We start from the raw sequence: 19,868 nt of genomic DNA on the forward strand, positions 1-19,868 counted from the left end.
GTATTTAGTTACCACTAAATACATCTTGTAAGGTAATTTTATTTATATCGCACATTTTGAGCAACAAGGCAATTCAAAGTGCTTGTATTAAATTGTCAGTGATGTTATAATTGTTTTTGTAATATATGCTTATGTTATTTGTTGCTGTGGTTTTTCGTTTCGTTTTTCTCCCTTTCTGCAGGAGTAGAGGCAAACTTCACTGGTGTTGACTTGTGTCCTGTATATGCTTCTTTTTCTTTTTTACTTTTCAAATGTATATCAAGAGGAGACTCATGGCAAAGTCTGTAATGCAATTTCCTTCGTCACAAGATGTAGACAAAAATGGAGTGGCATGAGTTTTTAGCAGTTGTAGGATTTCTTTTTTGTCTTTGGCAATAGACCATGAGCCATTTCTCCCACTAGCGCTAAACTCCCATGTTTGTTTTGTATGTATTTACCCAGAATGCCATCCTCTATTGTCCACTTCCTGCTTTTGGAGAGGTCTCCACACTTGCCATTCAAATGGCACCAGAGTTCACTTCAACCAAACCGGGACGTAGATTTGCAGGTGGACCTGCATTAGCTTTTTTGGTAGCTAGCCTACAATTACTTTATCCGATGAAGGGTTAGGGTTGAAAAGACTCAATTTTGATTTGCCATGTCATACGATGAAACTTTATTTTATTGAAGTTATTTTGTGCAACACACCACCAGCCATTTTTTCCCCTTCTTATTCTCATTAAATATGTAATTATAATGCCATGTTCTAATCTTCTAACATTTTCTCTTTAAGATATCAGAACTATCAGACAAACAGAAACTTTTAAATATATTCAGATTAAGTTGTTTTGTTTTCAAGCTCACTGATTTTTGAATTTTTTTATCATGATTACTCCTAGCTTAAATATAGCAGACTCTTTCAGGCAAATCTTACTTTTACATTTAATCATCAGGAAGAAAAAAAAAACAGCAGAATAATCCATTTAATGAAAACAAATGGTAGTGTTTAATATATCAAGAGAAATATGTGTTTTAGTTGCCAAGCTTTGTCGGTTCAAGTTTATTAAGATTTATTTCGCTTCTGCTTTGAAGCTGCAAAAAACATAACTGACACGAATAAATAGCTACTGAGAATTGTGCAGCTTAATGTGTTTCTCTTAGCCAGAAAGAGAGCCAAAGAAACAGGTGGTCAGGTAGTCATGCAGTAAATCTAATTAAGAGCTGCGAATGTTGGGACACAGCAAGCCTGCAGTGAAACACTGTCAGACGCCTTGACAGGACGCCAAGACATCAGAAAAATCAAGCTGAATTCTGAAGATCATCTGATGACAGTCAGGCTAGGTGTGTGTGCATGTGTGTAGGTGTGTGTGTGTGTGCGCGTAACTGTGTGAGAACAGGTGTATTAGAAGTTGAGAAGGGAAAAAAAAAAACGATCAGTACCGAGGTGTTATAGAGGAGCTGTGATTTTGGTTTGAGACGCGTCTACAGCACTCTCCTAACAAGGAGGTGAGCTCCAGATGAGAGAGCATGTCATTCTAACACCCGTTCATTTCCTCAACGGGTCAAAGTTCACAGCATGGACTCATCCACCGAAGAGGAAACGGTTGAAGACAAGCTAAATCATGTCCAGGAAGCTGAGCAGGAGCTGCCTTTTCCACTTCAGAACCTAATTATGGAGTTCAAAGCTTCCTTGGGTTTGATATGAGGGTTTATGAAAGTGTAGTAGTGTAGTTTTACAAGCTGAGTATCAGAAATAAGAAAGAAGTGCATACATGTACAGAAATATGTATGCATGTTCTTAATTCTGATGAATTCCTATAAAATAAAATCTTATTTTAATGACATATTAACTGCTTCAGTTTGATGCACTGTTGGTCTTTGAGAAAATAAAAAAAATCTCTAATATAATTCATGTTATTAACAATTTGCCCAATTTGAATATTAAAGAGACAAATAAGATGAAGGGACATTAGCTTTAAAATGACAATCATGTCTCGGTTTTTAACATATTTTCAAGAGAGTGAACAACTGTCATTTTCTGATAGGGATTGGATGAGGAAAAAATAGTTAAATGTGTTCTTCAGGTGAGATCATCCTACAGGAAAGACGAGGATAAAAAAAAGAAAAAAAAAACATGTTGCACCATTTTCTCTTTTCACATCCTTTCCAACGCCTCTTCTCAACAACCAAATTCATTTTTGGCACTTACCTTCCTCCGCCTCAAACATCTAAAACACCTTCTCTCTCCCTTCCTTCTCATTCACTCCGTCGTTTCTTTATATTTTCCCCTTCGTAGTGATACTCACGTGATCTCACCAGTCTATGTTTAGAGGAGACTGATTTTCAAACTAGGAACTCTGGCGTCTGTTTGAAACAAACAAATCTTGCAGAAAAAAATAATTGAAATGACTCATTTTTTTCATTTTAGATTTGAAAAAATACAACAAAAAAGTTACTTTTTGTGCAAGGTTGAACACAAAAGCAGAAATGCTCAATTCCCAGCTCTGTTCTTTTAAATTGACTCCTGTCTGAGCTACGTGATTGTAACAGCTCAAAGGTTTTCAGCTGACTTTTGGAACCTTTGAAATAAAAGCCGAACAAGATCGCTGCCTCTTGTAACGTATGTGTTGACCTTTTCAGCAGCAGGAAACAATCAAAGTATGGCTGACCGAAGACACCGAAGCCTTCTCTGTAAGCAACATGGCTTTTTGTGCTCTGAAGAAAAAAAAAAAAAAAAAAAAAAAAAAAAAAACAGAAGCACCTCTGTACTCTGTACTTCCTCTTCGTCCCTCAGCAATATGCAAAGACAAAGAAATGAATGCTGAGCCAAGTCAAACACACACACAGTCAAAATCAATTTTATAGACATGCAAAACAATGCTTTATTACACCCAGTTTTGCTGTTTGCAGAGTGTGCTCACTCTATACTTTGCCAAAAGAATAATTTAATTCACAAATCAATAAGCTCTGTTCCTTCATCTGATTTTGTTAATGGAAAGGTGCCGTGACAGAATCGAGATACTATTTTTCCCAACCGACACTTCGTTCTCCTCATAACCAAACCGCCCCCTCCCCCTCTCGCTCCCACGTCTGTGCTTTCATTGTCAGGCTCACATCTGTACCTGACAGACACCTGCACAAGCCCACGTTGTCGCTGCCTCTGTGCCAACATCGACGTGTGAACATTTCGCCTTCGACAGAACGCTGTTGGCAGGTAGTATTGACAAACCTGAGGCATATGTGTCGCGTTAACACGGGTGTTAGCCTGCTATCCCAGGGTTCGTTCCGGCCGTGTATCGGCGCCTTTACGGCAGCTGCCGTTTCGGTTGCCAGTTCTGAGATGGAAATGAACCCAAGCATGTTCATTGTGCCTCATAAGAAATTTCAAATGTCGTATAATCTGCTCGATTTTAAGCCACTGTTGCGTCTTCTTTAGCAGAAAAATAAAGATGAAGTCCCTTGTTACTGCAACTAACAGAATACTGCCAGAAAAAAACTTTGAATACAAGCATATGGTCTCAGAAGACAACTACAAGTTGCACTATTTTTTAAAACAAAATGACAAATTCAATACCAAATTTTAGCTGCAAGCAGCCAGTTAGCTACTTAAAGACAAGAAATGATCCCTAAAGTCATAAAGTATCTTCCTTTCTATGCCAAAGGAAGACATACTGACAGAGAAAACCCCCGCATTACAATGCTTTTGAAACTGTAGCAAAACATAAAGCTCGATCATCACATTGGCCAGGCTGCCACAAGATCTTTTGAAAATGTTTTGAAATTCCACCACATCTGTTCCTCAACTCTTTCACAGCATTGATATTAGTATACATGAACTATTCAGAACATAAACGCATCCAAACTGTGCTTTACATGACGAGCATGACAAGGGCTGACGTTCCGCTAAATCTGCATCGTTTTGTCTTGTTGAGAGCCAAGTAACATCTTTTCCCCCCACAATATACTAGCATACATGGCAAAATAGGAAATGCTACGACAGCAGTTTAACGGTAAATCGCATCCTCTCTGACATGACTGGTCCTGTTTACTTGTTGCTGCATTCATGTATGGTTAGTTTTCAGAAGTGTTTATTCTGAAATTGGCACTTTGAATTGACCCTTTAAATGAGTCTCCACGCTCTTCAGAAAGCGGCGCACTCCGCCACGATGGACGTCAAAACAATGGTCATAGATGCTGTGCGGTTGGTTGCATAAACGGACAATGACATTAAGCAAACCTGTCATTTTATTGTAAATTTTGATGAGGAAAGCCAGTAGGTCTGAAAAAGCAGATAGGGCGTCCGTCGTCCGTCATAGCAGCTCAACATGATTAGGTGATGGAGTTGCGAAAGGTCAATAGAATGACCTTTTTAATGAGTAGTTTTTATCCTATAGTCTGTATTTTTAGTCAGCTGTTTATGGGAGAACCCTGAAGCCCAGCAGATTAATTTTATTTGTTGTTTTTATTTTTTAAATAAACAAATAAGATACAATAGCAGAAGTGTTAACAAACTAACAAGTTATGCCAGTTTGTTAAATTAAACAGCACTAACAAGAAGACACACACACACACATCCAGTGTGATGATCGAGTAACACAACAAGCCTTGGTCCGGATGCCCACGCTCTCCACTGTGATAATGGAGCTGTATCCCACTGTAAAGCAGAGTTTACTGAAGCTGGATCAACTCCAGATGGAGAGGCAGCGAGGAAGAGGAACAGGATGCCATAACCTCGCTTTACACAGAGGGCAGAAGCCACAGCTGTAGACACACACACACAAAGACACGCACACACACACGTAGGGAAATAGGCCATGCATCCATGCCTGTAACATTCCACATGACAGATTGCAGAGATGCACAGATAACACACCCACACATAACTTAAGCCTTACACAAATATCAGCACTACTGTTCGATGCGCAATCACACATCACGAAAACAGCAGAAATGAACTCGTTGAACACTGATTTGCATCCCCTACGGAAAGCTGAAAAAGAGTGGCGTCTGCAACCGTGCAGCTCTGCTGCGAGACAAGAAGGAGTTAGTAGAGGAGGTGGAGGAGCTGGAAGCAGCACAGAACTGGGAGGAGGAAAAGCTGCCTTTGTTGTACTTTCCATCTCCGCAAGAAGAGAGGCGAAGGGAGCCAAGATTTTTCTTTCCCAACGTCTTCGTGTTTGGACTGTATCTGCTGGTTCACTGTTTTGCAAAGACAGGATACAACCATTGATATTTTACCAAGAGCTTTGAGCCACACCTTTAGGAACAAGGGGAAAAAAGTTGTTTTGGAGAATGAAACTCACACAATATAATGATACCCCTCCCTCCCATAAAACCACCACAGAATAACTGAAAACAAAAACATGTAACATGATCCAACAGCTTTGATTTAAAACAGAGATACAACAGGAATTCCTACTTTTGCAAAAATGTTTGTCATGTTATCTATACTGTAGATTTAGTCATTTTGATAAACATTTAAGCAAAACAATACAAAAAGCAACAACTAAATACACAAGCAAATAATAACTGGAAAAATAGTCATGCTATCTGCTAGTATAGTGCAGCTATAAGTAGAGTATTTAAAAAACTGCAGTTTTTTAACTAGTTCATTGAGAGTCACAACCAAGAAATCAATCAACAACATGAAATTAAAACGAGCGTGATAACTTTCATTTGGACAAGTCATGAAAGAGAATCTTTTAATATCGTTGAAAAATCAGCATTTTGAAAAATCGTGCAAACCCAAGACAAAGTAGTCACTCTGCACTACCTGCCACTTTTGCCTATTTTCCTGGCCTAACCTGTTGTTACAGAGATTTCACAATTCATTTTAATAATTGTTGTTTTGGTTAGTTGTTTTATTTTGGATATGCAAAATGCTTTTCAGTTCCAGTGTTAAATGAAACTAATTCATTTCTAAAAAACTTTAGAAATTAAAGTTTTTTTTTTTTATCTTTGAGTGAGTGTACTTGCTTTCTTGCTCTCATATTCTTAAGAAACAGGGTCATTTGGACCCCACAAGCTTTTTACCTTCTGCACGGTCCAGTGGAGTCACGCTGACCCCACATGCATTTTTACAATTTGTTTTTGAGAGTGTGTGGTTTTGGGAACTGATGGTCTGACGGGACAACATCCTCACCTCTCCACTGTTTGACAGTGACATATACCGCGCTCCAACTGAGCATCGTGGGAGGGTTAATAAGCCTTTACTATTATATTAGTTGAAAATGGTCTCAAAATAAAAGTTTTATCGCAATAATTTCTGGGACAACTTATCATCCAACAAAATTTTTTATCGTGACAGGCCTAGTGAAGGCAGGCCATGATTGCCTGTCTTTGTCCTGAGTTCAAATCACAAAACTCTCTACAGTCTCCACATTTAGTTTTCATTTGTTTTTTATTTGTCTCTATTGAGCCAGCACCAAAATTAAGACCTTTAACACTGTAAACAGTTATTAACTGCACAATAATAACCACTTATTTGTGACTAGGAAAATCTAAAGGACGTCCACCCGAAGTTTTCATCTACAGTAACCAGCCCAAGGCACATCTGCTGCCTCTGAAAGAGGAGGGACGGAAACAAGGAAGAGAGGAAGAGGAGGCGACAAAAAGGACGGTGAGGAAGAAGAGAAAGAGAAGGATGTGGGGCGGAGGGGTGCTAGTATGAGTCATCATTGGTTGCTGAATGGGGAGAGGGAAAGGCGCACACAGACACACTGGCAGTGGAGTGGAGTCAAACGATCAGGGACTATAAGGGGAAGTGGCCCAACACACACACATTCACAGAGCCCCTAAGAGTCCATTAGAGATTAAACAACTTGTTCAGTCTGTGTTAGACTCCAGGCAAGACTCAAAAATCTGCCCTCCTTTATTACACTCTGCCTCTCTTGCCGCCGTCACTCAGTCCTCCCTGTTGCTCCATTAGCGGATTGAGCGCACCAGGAGGAAGGCAGGTACAGTTCACAGGAAATGAAACTCCATCCATCATCCTGCATCAGGTTGCTGTCGCACTTCATATGCACATCACAGCCTCTCTTTATGGATTTCTGTAACAACCCAACTCTAGATGAATTCCCTGCGAGACAGTCCGGGTTGCTATCCTTGATGTTGCCATGGTAATAACTCAGTTAAATGACTGCTTCCGTTGGCAGAACAACATTTCTGGTCTAATGTGCGGGCGACTTGTTGATTGACAAGGATGTGATGAAGATCTAGATCCTGACCCTGAGCAAATGAACCAACAAAGTCCATCACTCTGGAGATAAACACGCAGAGCAAAACCTTACAGCATTTTTGCAGTTCTTTTCACTTTATCGTCCCCCACTGTATCATGGTAACTCTGGTAAGCACCAGCAGCAATAATTTGACACATTTCTAATTAGTTTCTTAGTAACCAAACCTGCCTTAGCAACCTGCAAAGCTCTATGCTCTGTCTCCCAGCAGTAATTACCAGCATGGGTAAAAAGCAACTTTCATCACCACAATTGCTCAAATTCAATTACAGCTCATGTAATACAAGCCTTGAACTCCTATTTGTTTTAGCTATACGGCTCCCTGATGTCAGCCCAGGAGCTATGGAACAAGGGAAATAGTGGAAGTATTGACCATTTTCTTCTCATTCTGGATGAGCATTTGTTTTTTCTCCTAACATGGACAGCCTCTCAATATTTATTTTGTCTAAACCTCTGCGATAAAGTGTGCAGTATAAAGCAGTGACGCATGGCTGTGATGACTGAAAGGGTTTTAGCAGTAATGATGTGCACACAACAAAGTCTTCTCAAATATGAAGAAATGCCTCTTCTGTTTGGGAACTGAGTGATGCTTTCCACTTAGCTTGGTTAGCAAAGATTTATTCGTAAGTTATTAGTCAAAGAATAGAATCAGTGCAACAGGAGCACCTGTTGCACTGATTCAGATTTCCACTAACAACCTGCAAAAGAAGTAGAGTTTGAATTGTATGGTAAAGTAGGACAAGTGAATTAAAACATCATCAAGTTGGCCCTAAAACTATATCAGCTCTGTTTGTAACAATGCAACACAGTAATGTAATAATCAGTTACATTACTGATTATTACACGGTAACATTGTTATGTCCGCATACCTACCTAGTACATTGTGTTTCCTTGTGGTCCCTGCCAACTTTTCTGGCGTAAAACAGAGGTTAAGATATCCAATATCGTAAATCTACCAACCTTCCATTTCACCCCTTGCAGTGTCTCAGTAGCCTGGCCATTGTCATTGCATTCCTCTCACTTCTCATCTCTCCATAGCGCACCGTCTGTGACTTGTTCCATTAAGTTAAATTTCTTAGAATGTATTTCAACCGAGATAAGGTTAGGGAACAGAAGGAGGAGTTGTGAATGATGACATTGAGTTTGTGTGACATTTTATGAGTTTATAGGTCTGCACTGACATCAAAAACAAACATTTGTTTCATTTTCATATTTAAACATGTAACAATTGAATAGTTTCTATCCTATCTCAGGTGAGTTTACATGTTATCTCTGTGGATGTGTGACATACCAGATCCCGTGGTTTGCACCCACAGCCCCAAAAGTAATAAGTTGGCATAATTAATGACTGAGAGTGTCTACATTCATATGTCTAGATGAAAACTAGACTAAGTCTGATTTAGAGATATGTTTTCTACGGACAGAGAGGCTCTGTGGACTTACTGAATGATTTTCTTTTGATGCTTTCAGAGAATCTCACATAACCCATTGACGCCCAGATGCTCTAAAAGATGGGTTCAGACTGCATGTAAGAAAACAAGAGCAGATGTGGTTAGGGTTGCTGCTTGCGGTCCACCTTGCATTTGATTTCTCAGAAATCTTGGCACGAGGCATTACATAAAAGCTTCCAGGCGGGTCTTTGTGTGATGGTACAATGCATTAGTGCAAGTCGCCATACCTCGACTGTGGGTACTCGGGTCCCCTGAGGGTTATATAAACAACGTCGAACAAGTTTGACGCCTGAATTTGTACTGAAGCAAGGAGACGCTGCGAGCATGTGTGTGTATGTGTGTTTAAATGCTGGTGTGTTTCATTGCATTTCTTGTTTCCAACCCATACCATAAATGAACTCGCACATACGGACTTTTAACACGTTATTTCAGAAAGCAAATGTTCCCCGTCGACATGGATGGTCACTCCTAGCTGAGACAGCTGCGTGGAGCCGAAAACAAATGCTGTTAGTTAAACCATGCAAACATTTGGTGCAGATCACGTCCAATTTGGAGCACCAGAAATAAGCGGCCACAGCTCTGAATCACCTCACCAACACAAAGAGTCCCATCAGCGCATGCATTGCTCATCAAGTCCAACTGTTCCAAAGCCATGCTTTCCGCCCACACCCCAACCTTCACTCACAATCACACACACCCAGGCACACACAAATACAGACACAAAGATTCAACATCATCATCCAACGAGCAGATGAAGAAGTGCAAAGACACAGCCCCCCCACCTCTATGGACACTGCAAGATTCTCCACTGTGTCACATGCTGGCTCGTCATCTGTTACGATGACAAAGACTGGCCAAAAAGTTATCTGTCTAAAACACATACACGCACACGTTTGTGCACATATTTAGTGAGGCTGTTTACCGTGTGTAGTTTATCGTGGTATTAATAATGTTGGTTAAAGCATTGAAATATCAATGGTTAAGCAACCATTAGCATAAATTGCTAATGAACTGCAAAAAAATGTCAAGTTTATAAAGCTTTGTTGATAAGAGTTAGAGTGGGCGTTCTACAAAGGACAGATGATGGGTCCTGCAATAAATATTATGACCAGAGATAAGATTGTTAGAGAAGTGGCTAACACGACGCAATGAGGCAGCTAAAAAACATCTGTATGTGCACCTGCACATTTTAGCAAGTCAAATTTAAGACTTTTTAAGATGGGGATGGCTGGATAACCTGCTGTTTTACAATCAGGCATAGCAAACACTGTGAAATTTCTGTGGGGTCTGTTTGCTGCTCTTGGCAGTAGCTTTGTGCTTCTCACACTTTATATGGCTCTCTGCAACCTTAACCTCCATAGTGTCCAAAGATTTTTGCACAGAATGAACTTAGCCTCATATGGGTTGGCAACAAAAGTGAGCAAGTGGTGAAAATGAGCATCATCCAGCTAAATGACGATAATTTCCTCTTACCAATGATAGATGTAAAAAAAAAATAAATAAACTTGCTATAGGCCTATAGGTAGCTAGCAAGGGTATGTTAGCAGCTGGTCCTGCAAGAAAAAAAAATACAATGTGTGATTAACGGACCTAAGGCCAACCTAGATTTGTTTATGAATTTAAGACATTTTAAGGCCTTAATTCTAGATACATTAATTAATACATTGCAATAGCTTCCTTACTTTACTCATTGCATAGTCATTGTAAGTCAACAGAAATAACATGAAAATGTTATTGCTTTTTCCCCTAAATCTAAGTTTGTCAAGTACGTATACAACCTTATAGACGAAACTGAATAATTACCTAACTTTAAGATGCTTTGACTCTGTTTAATATCTTGCATATTGAACATTTATGTTAAACCAGTCTAAATGCCATGGAAGTAAGTGATTTCTCTGGAAAATCAAGTCCTGTCACATTTTTCAAGCATTTTAGATGCGCTACCATTCTGAACAGTTTACGGTTATTGGGATCAAAGGTGTGGAAGTGTTCTGCAAAATAATAATAGCAGTTTTGCCATAATGTGAGTTTACCCTTAAATATGTGTAAATAAATAAAACAGAATCATATTTAACTTCTTGAACCCCTTTGCCTCTTTTTGAGACATATTTGAAATTAATTTGATGTATCTTAGGAAGTACAAAGTGTATTTGAAATGTGGTATCTAATGTTACTGTGTCATCTTACTAACGGAGAATAAATTAAAATGGCACCGAGCAGAAAATGGAAAAAAAAAAAAAAATCATTTCCATCTAGGAATAAAATAGTGTTTTAACTAAATCCAAATGTTTATAATTTTTAACAAAATCAATGGTAAAGTAGTTTTAAGCATGTCATGATTAGCACAACATGAGGTTAGCAAAGCGAAATCTCATGTTAACAATGTTAGCATTTTAGCAAACATCATTTCTGCTAATAGATTCCATATAATTACAGCAAAATCTTATCATGACTCATGATTTTCTGCACCAGCGCTTTTCACAGTTCTGTTTCAATGATTTCATCTCGCCACTGAAAGTAAAGGCACCTCCTTTGAGCGGAGGACATGATAGAAAAGGTATGCGGTTGAAGTCATTGTGTTTTGCTTCCAGCCTGTTAAAAATAGAAGACGAGGCTCCCTGGTGACTGTTTTCCTGTTGATATTAATACCTCAATGTATCTAAGTGAATGGAGAGCAACATGCAGGTCAGTGAGGGGAAAAAAAAAAAAAAGTCAGTAGCAGATGTGAAATCCATTAGATAACCAGCATTAAGAGGGATGCCGGCACTTTTGTTGAACGGGGGCTGACAACTGAATAAAACCAACTTTTTTAAAAAAATTATTAGTATTTGCATTTAGTTTGTAACACATTACTGATTTTGGAGCATTTGGTGCATGCTGTCAAGACATTAACGTGCAAAATGTATTTGAGCTTGTGTGTATGTGTGTGAAAGACAGGCAAGCGGCTAACACCTTGAGCTGACCCCTCATAATATCCTGTAGCATCTAAAAGAGAGAGACACAGACACACACACACACACACACCCACCCACATGCAAGCACAATGCAAGCGTGTATTTGCGTCCTTTCCCTCCTGCCTCAGTTGAATCAGGTCTTATCAAATCCAATCCGGCCCACCGAGGTGTTTCATTCAGAGGCAAGCTGCAGAGCAGATTATGCCCACCGGGGGGATAGACGAGTGTCCTAAATCAAATCGTGCAATCGTTGTGTGTGTGCGCATGTGTGAAAGTACAGTGAATTTTTGATGCCGTTTGTGTTGTTCAGCCAGTCTGCGTGTTTGGGTAATTTTATCCACTATTTTGGCCACTGTGAAATACACACAGATTGGATTTATGGAATGATTCCACAGCTGTGCTCATGTAATCATCGCTGGACATTTGCTCCTCAGGCAGTACGTGAAAAAACAATCAGAAAAAAATAAATAAAAAAATAAATTATATATATAAATATATATATATATATAAACAATGCTGAACTTTTCCAACCCTAGCCAACAAACCGGAGCTCCACAACAGCATAAGAAACAAAAACATGCAGACGACGAGAGATCATGAGCAGTTGCCAGAGGGATTAAATCTGCACAAGCATCAGAGGGAAAGGCTTAACCTCTGTGGCGGTTTACAATAAATCACTGCACATGTTCCAGATACACACTGAATCAAGGTAAATCTGTATTTTTAGCTCACATAAATGATAAATTTAGATTCTTGTTGTTCATTGCAAGTGGGAAAACATCAAATATGGCAGGTACTTAAAAACTGCAACCAAGCTGTGATGTAACAGGGAGGTGGGAAGGGAGTGATGTTGGAATCACTTCCTGTTTCGCCACAAGTTGAATGTCCACTGCTCTGGATATGCTTAAACACAATAAATAAGAGTTGGCTATAGACATTTTTACTTCAGCGGGGGCGGTGAACCTGGCTCTCAGTGCTGGTTTTCACTCTTTCCCACACAGACTCTGTCCTGCAGGCGGTATCACTTCCAGTGACCCAAATGACTGGGACATCAGACCCATGGAGCTCAGCTCTAGCATGAGCAAAAGTCACCGCCTTGCAAAAGTATGCATACCCCTTGTTGTACTGACAACACAAACTTAAGAGTATTTTGATGTTGTTTTATAACTAATACAAAATACATATTCATGATCTTAAGATAGTTTAATTCCTTTACTAAAACAAATGTACCTTTACCACTGTGAATTGTACACCATTTATCCCAATATATGCACACTATTCTACAATAAATGCATACAGCATCACTTTGTAGGATCACAATATGTTGGCTATAATAATATTTGCCAATGATATGGTGAAACATATTCTGTCATCTCTGCATGCTATATGCTATACAGCAATGAGAAACATAGTTCAGAGCAGTCCAAGGAAATAGATTCCAGGTAGGAATGTAACACCCCACAGTGACGGTGACTCTGTAATTCATATCTTCCTGGGAGGCCAGGCTGCACATCAGTGGACCTGTTAGACGATCCATGATATCCAAGAACACCCTTTAAGATCTCTGTGGGTCTTCATTAATGATGTGACCGTGATTACCTTGTGTTCTGTGATGACATCCTTTGTTGCTAAATCCGACTGAGGGTAGGTTTCACTGAATATCGCATGCCAGATCCCATGGTGATGTGAAGGCTTTTCCAGATATCAGGTTCTCCTGACACTCAAATTGTAAATTGGAGACTAGAGACAATTTTAGATTCAACCTAAGCAACCTAAAAACTGGAGAATAGAGTACAGTAGGTCCCACAATCCATAGATGAGCAGACGTACCCAAATGTCCAGAAAAAAGGCCACAAGATGGACCTATATTTGCAATTATCATTAAGCTGTCGATGGTGCATATTTACAACTACATGCCCACTTTGATTAAGATGCAAGTGAACCCTTTGCTGCCAGTGCCTCATCTTTCTCTTTTTCATCAGTAATGCACAGAGATGTGTTTAGAAGTCGTTTATTCCTACGTCCAACTTTCATGAGTGGAATTGACATGACACCCACCAGTCAAATCAATCCAGTGGGTTTGCCAGCAACTGACCAATCAGCAGTCATAATTTGTCCCAAAGTAAATGCCCCTTACCTGGAGGAATTGAACGTCTCTGACAAAGTGTTGAGAGTTATCATTACCAATGCGCTGAGGTCAAAGTGATTTGATGGAAAACAAACACAAAATACTGTTAAAACTTTGTCAGTGAGGAGCAAGCACTTAATCCAGAGCATGTAGAGCATGGAAACAGTTTATTACATTTCCAAAAGTCAAATAGGGTCTAGACAAAAATAAAGGACATATTTATATGTCCTTTATTTTTGGTCTAGGGTCAATCTCATGAGCAGGTGAATACCATAGGGATCGACTGTATAACTACAACATGTTTGTGTGAAGGTTTTAGTCATCATTACATCATATGTTTAATGGTTAAATCAAAGATCAACGTGTTACGCAAAGTATTTAAATCAATATTGATGGAATTGTTATCAAATCGAATTGTGACCTAAAAATCTGAAGCTGAATTGTGAGGTTCTTAGCAACACCCAGCCCTAATCTTTACAAACAGCCTTTACTCTGCAGGATGGACTAGCATGGTGTTCAAGGTATGACTGATCATATTCACTGTCATTGTTTTCTTTCAATGCTTAAGGACATTTTTCATAACAGAGCCTCAATAAAGTCAGTTGACTATGAAATTCACAACTTTGACGAAGAGTCCCTTTACTATTCCTTCTCAAGCAGCTTTGACATGATGATATGATCTAGTTGTAGCTATACACAAGTAACCTATTTTATTTCAGTTCTAAGAATACTAGTTATTATTTAGTGTTGGTAATACACTGAACTCAGAGGAAATGGTACATTTTCTTTTTAAATTTAAAGTACAGGGTTTTTTTTCTTCTTCTTTTTTACTAACCCACCTTTCAATTCCTCATTTCCTGTGGTTGCAGAAGTGACCCTAATTATCTTTGGTGAGTCAGCTTTGGTAAAAAAAAAAAAAAAAAAAAATGCAGTAACTAAATGGTTTTCAGCTTACTGTGAGCAACGTCTTCCTTTAATGGTATAAATAACACGAGGAAGGATGCCAACAAAGTTTGTTTTATTTCCTCATCTTGTGGTTATGGTGAAGTTATCTTAAGTCTAAATGTGTGTCTACAAACAGCTTTCAGACCGGGCACTTGAAGTCCAGGTCACAAAAGAAAAAAAAAGAAAATGACTGACGCATTTCCTCTTTTATTTTGACTGTTTCGAGCTCCACCAGTTTAACACTGATCTTCCCGAAATCTGTGTTTGACTCTGAGCCTGCAAACAGTCAACCACAAACATTCCCCCGGCGGCCACGGCCGCTTTGGTGGTGGTGGGAGGGAAGAGAAGAGGATGGGGGGGACATCCGAAACCAAACACACAGACACGCACACACACATACACACAGAGGAAGTGAACCCGAGAGAGGAAGCACATTTCTGCTGTGCTGCCCAGATTTTTTTTCTCCCCCTCTGTTTAAGCAGACGGATCGATGAATATCACAGAGAGGAGACAAGCTCCCAAAAAGCTGAGTCAAGGCTCACACACACAAAACGGCGAACACAATTCTGAAAGGATCGAGACTTGGCCCGTTCGATCTATAACCAAGCGTCATCCTGAAAGATGACCTTTTAATCCAAAGTTCAAAACGCTTGTTGAGGTGCTTTCTTAAACACCCCTAAAAAAAAACTCCCAACACATTCAAATGGTTTTGAAGTAGGATGTACGCAAAAATGTATCAGTGGTGCTCATTTTCATGGTAATTAATGTCTTTTTTTCTTTAGAAAAATCAGAAGTTCTGTTTTTGTAGAAGGGAAACTCAAAGGGCACGCAACTGAAAACTGCAGCTGGTCACATGAACGAGGCAAAGATCAAACAAGATGAAGATTTAAGATCTACTGGACCGCTAAGTACATTTGGTGTGATCAAGGTGAGGCACTGGAAGCTACTATCAAGCACGGTGGTTGCACCAACATGCTGTGGGCTTGTTTCAATCCCACTGAATCCTAAGTGGACAAAATAGCGAAGGAGGAAGACTGCCTCCGAATTGTTCAACTCCACTGCAATCAACAGCTGGGTAGAGCTGCAACTAAAAATTATTTTAGCATTCAATTAATCTATCAAGTATTAAAAATTAATTGGTTAATCGGGTAAAAAAAATGGTACATTCTGCAAATTCTTCTTTAAATACATAAGCCTTTTCTACACAGTACTAGGAATAAGTAAAATGATAGAAATAAGCAAACAAATCAATTCCTTTTTTTAAGTATTAAAATAAATACTTTATCACCCAAAATGCAATGACATATTCCTTTAGTGAATATGTCATTCGTAAGAGAGGCTCTGGATAGGCGCCAGTCTTTCATGTTTGTTTTGGTTATATTTACCCAGAATGCCCTTAGAAAGATTGAAGCTCTGTTAAAACAGCTTACTGCTGGTTGGGTACCTGAGCAAGGAGCCTGACTAAAAAACTGTTTCTGTCTAAAGAGCAAAAACAGATAACATAATTTATATGATTTCATAGTTGTAACAGCTGAAACTAACAATTATACTTACATTGCAATATATAAAAATTAAATAACACGTTGATTTGTTTTTGCAGCAGTAGGAATAATTGTTGCTTTTCTGTTTTGTATAAAAGCAATTACAAAACAAAAGTTATACATTTTGGTTTAAATGGTGAGATATCGTGAAATTACCATATTTTTACTCCATGTTAGCTCACTATCCTATAGATGCATGTGAAAATATATATGGAGATAATACAGGTATACAGGCTCATAAAGTGGAGAGCTTCAGCTGGGGAGAACAATTCCCACCCTTCCCCATTGGCTGTGCACTCCCATCCATTCATAAAAAGACAAAAAAGAAAAAAAAAATCCATCCCCATCCGCTCATACTCAAATTGCCAGCCACCAGAGGGTTATTATTACAGTCGCAATACTTTAGAAGCTTTGGTTCAAAACAACTGGAGATACCATAAACAAATTACACACCAACTTATAAGAGTTATGTAATATTGTAACCTGTTGTGGTTCAGCTGTAGAACACGAATGCTATGGCTGGGTAGAGTCAGAGTAATATTACCATGAGGACGCTGGGAAATGAAAGGACACTGGATACATGTGAACTAGCAGCCTCAACGATTCCAATGCAATTACTTTAACTGCTGATGGACTGAAAGCCCCCAAGGGAATGTGGGGGGAAAACCCAATTTGCCACGCAACTGTAAAAATCAACTGTATACTGAGGAAAGGAAATGTCCTTAATCTAAATTATATGACACATTTATTATATTTGGTAGAAGCACACTGAAAACTACATTTTCCAGAATGAAAGTGAAGTACTCTTTTCCCCATCGACATCATGCAATGGTATGCACGCGGAGAGGCGAACCGTGTCCATGAATGAAGGAGCCGGTTCGACTCCCAGCTCAGACAAATGAATGAAGGACGCTCCAGGGAGCTGCGTTTTAAAGTAACAACCCCGAAGCGGGAATAAAAGCAGAAAGAACGGAGACGTACTCACCCCGGGCGCAGCAAAATGAGTCGGCTACAGACAAGGCAGAGATGAGGGGAGCAGCGGGACGAAAAATTTTCCTCGGAATGTGTCGGTCTCGGCCTCAGAGAGCACAGACGTGGTGCTGGGGAGGGGTGGGGGGAATTAAGCCCAGCTCGTCTGGTTCACTTTACGGCTTCGAGTGATGGGTTAATGTTTTTTTTTTTTTTAGTCAGAGGGAGCCGCTGCCGTGAAGGGGACACGGGTCAGGTCAGCTGTCAGTCTGAGCTCGTGGGTGATAACGGAGGAATGTTAGGTTCGGGTTTGGTCGTGATCTCTCGGAGAATCTGCGCGCGCTGAAGTCTGGTACTCTGTGACCGGCTGCTGAAACGTGGAAACGCCTTTTCCTCTCTCTCTCTCTCCCTCTCTTTCTTTCGGTCACGGCTAAGCACGCTGTCGAGATTCATTCAGAGATTGTCTATTGTAAGCGACGGTTCACTCTGAGGAATAAAGTGCAATTTTTTCACTTTGTCAATGGAAAAAAAATATTTTATTATATGCGTAAATAAGAAAAGACAAATAATATTTATAATTACTTTTACTATTATTAATATTATTTTACCTTGTATTATAACAATGTTACAGTAACATTAACATTTATTTTGGTTTTTGACTTTTCATAATCAAAAATTAAAAATGATAAATGTGTGATAAATATGTGCAATGTAGGGTTTTTTTTTACTTTAATTGAATTGAGGGATAAATAATTTGATTCTATTATATTTTAAATGCACCTGTAATACTGTGTAAAATATTGACTTCATGAACAAATTGGAGTTTAAAATTGTGCCAACTTGTTTTCGCTTTGATGTTTGCCATTTCATTGTTTTGACAATAAAATTACTTGGTTAAGTTGTGGATTAGAGTAAATTGTGATTATAATGTAAAGTAATGTCAATGCACCACACAATATTCATATGTGCACAATGAACAGCACTTTTTCACACATTCACAAGTTCACATTTCTAAGGTAAATGCAGGAGTACTTTACTTTTGTAGAAGGAATATTTCTGAATGTTATAAACTTCTCAAACTATTAAAGAGTACATAAAAAACTGTAAATTGGGCATGTTCAGTTTTCAGATTGAAAAAATAAATTTTAATTTCACCTAGTATTAGCTGTTATGCATTAGCCAAGGAAGTGCTTTCGCAGCTTAACTCAACAGAAACTTTACACCTTAAAACTAAAGACAATAACACTGGGTAGTCATGGGAAAGGATTTTTAAAAAATGTTATCACTGTTAACCAAAGAAGACAGAAAAAAAGAGCCAAAACCCAGTTTTCAACTTCTTGTTTAAAGTAAAAATTAGCATTAGCACTACAGTCTTGCGTACTATGAGGCAATGATTCCAAGTAAAGCGAACATTTGTGTGTTTTATATTTCACTATTTTTTTTCTCTGGTAAAGAGTTGGCATGCATATAATATAGTGGGATTTTTTCCACAGCATAAAATTTAAGTATATTTGTTTCACTGTATAAAATTGAGGAGAACACGTTAGCTTGTGCTTTTGGTAAAAATCCAAAATGTGAAAAATTGGACTTATAAATCAACTATGAGAGCTGTATTTTCTGATCTAGATGTCATAAAAAATAATTCAAGTGTTTTATTTTGATTTTATTGTTGTTATCTCTGTCCAGGTTCTTTGGTTCTAATAAAAATCAGCAGAGTGAGCCCTCTTTCAGTTTGCATCTGTCGAGTTTCACACGTGCGCTCGCGCACGCACGCACACCATCACACATACACATTTTTCAAAGCTGATGTCACTGCGCTACCCGGCCAGGCCAGTCCCTCCTCCTGTTTCTTTTCTCTCCATCGCGTCTCCATCATTCAACACGAACTCTATTCTTTGAAAAGTGAGAGCCAGACAGCAGGAGTTGTATGGCTGGGAGTTGATCGTTTGAAAATGTGGTTAAATCATTTATTGGTTTCCCTCTCTACATATGTAAACAAGATTATACATATGTAGAAAGAGATTAACATAATTTAGATGTGACTGAAAACAGGACACCTGAGGTTCGAAAGTCATAGAAACAACCACAAATGTACTATTTGAAGCCAATATAAAGTCGTCACATTTTTAAAATGTTTTGTTTGCATCCTAATTGCAGCGTTTGCAAAAACATTTGAGCTAGTGTCACAGCAGCACAATTTAGAAACATGTAGGATAATGCATGTGACTCAGATTTGTGTCTATTTAAAGGGGCAGTATTATGTAGTTTTCAGGCACATATTGCCATTTTACAGTATAATCAACTATTTCGGTTGTTACAAAAATGCTACATATGTCAAATATGACTTTGTAATTTAAAGACTTCAATTTATCACTCTGTCTCTTTAAAAAAAACTCCTGCTGTTTCTGAAACTCCGCCTTCAGGAAGTCATCACAATGCTGCTCCTCTATTAACCCTTTAATAACGTTTAATGCGCAGTTCCACCAGGTGTTTGCTAACTGCTGCTGGCTAGTCTGAAGGAGCTGAATGGGAGTCTTAGGGGCGATGGGTTCTCTGTGAGGCGGAAGCTTGGAAACTGCAGCTCTGAGAAGAATTATTATAAGAGAAGATATAAAGATAGTTATAGGAGAGGCAATTCTAAGATTGTCGTCAGAAGATATTGGATT

At 38.9% G+C, this 19,868-nt stretch overlaps 1 protein-coding gene across 1 annotated transcript in view; it reads right to left on the reverse strand.

Annotated features, from left to right (window-relative positions):
• Nucleotides 1-17,587, reverse strand: part of pea15 (proliferation and apoptosis adaptor protein 15) — a 38,649-nt gene extending 21,062 nt beyond the window's left edge. Inside the window, exon 1 of the mRNA XM_015057848.1 lies at nt 17,219-17,587. The gene's annotated coding sequence lies outside the window, so the exon portion shown is untranslated. The remainder of the gene's footprint in view (nt 1-17,218) is intronic.
• Between the last annotated feature and the right edge of the window lie 2,281 nt (nt 17,588-19,868).

Source organism: Poecilia latipinna, unplaced genomic scaffold (genome assembly GCF_001443285.1).
Source record: "Poecilia latipinna isolate Pla-1442-1.1 unplaced genomic scaffold, P_latipinna-1.0 Scaffold1496, whole genome shotgun sequence".
Taxonomy (NCBI): Eukaryota; Metazoa; Chordata; class Actinopteri; order Cyprinodontiformes; family Poeciliidae; genus Poecilia; species Poecilia latipinna.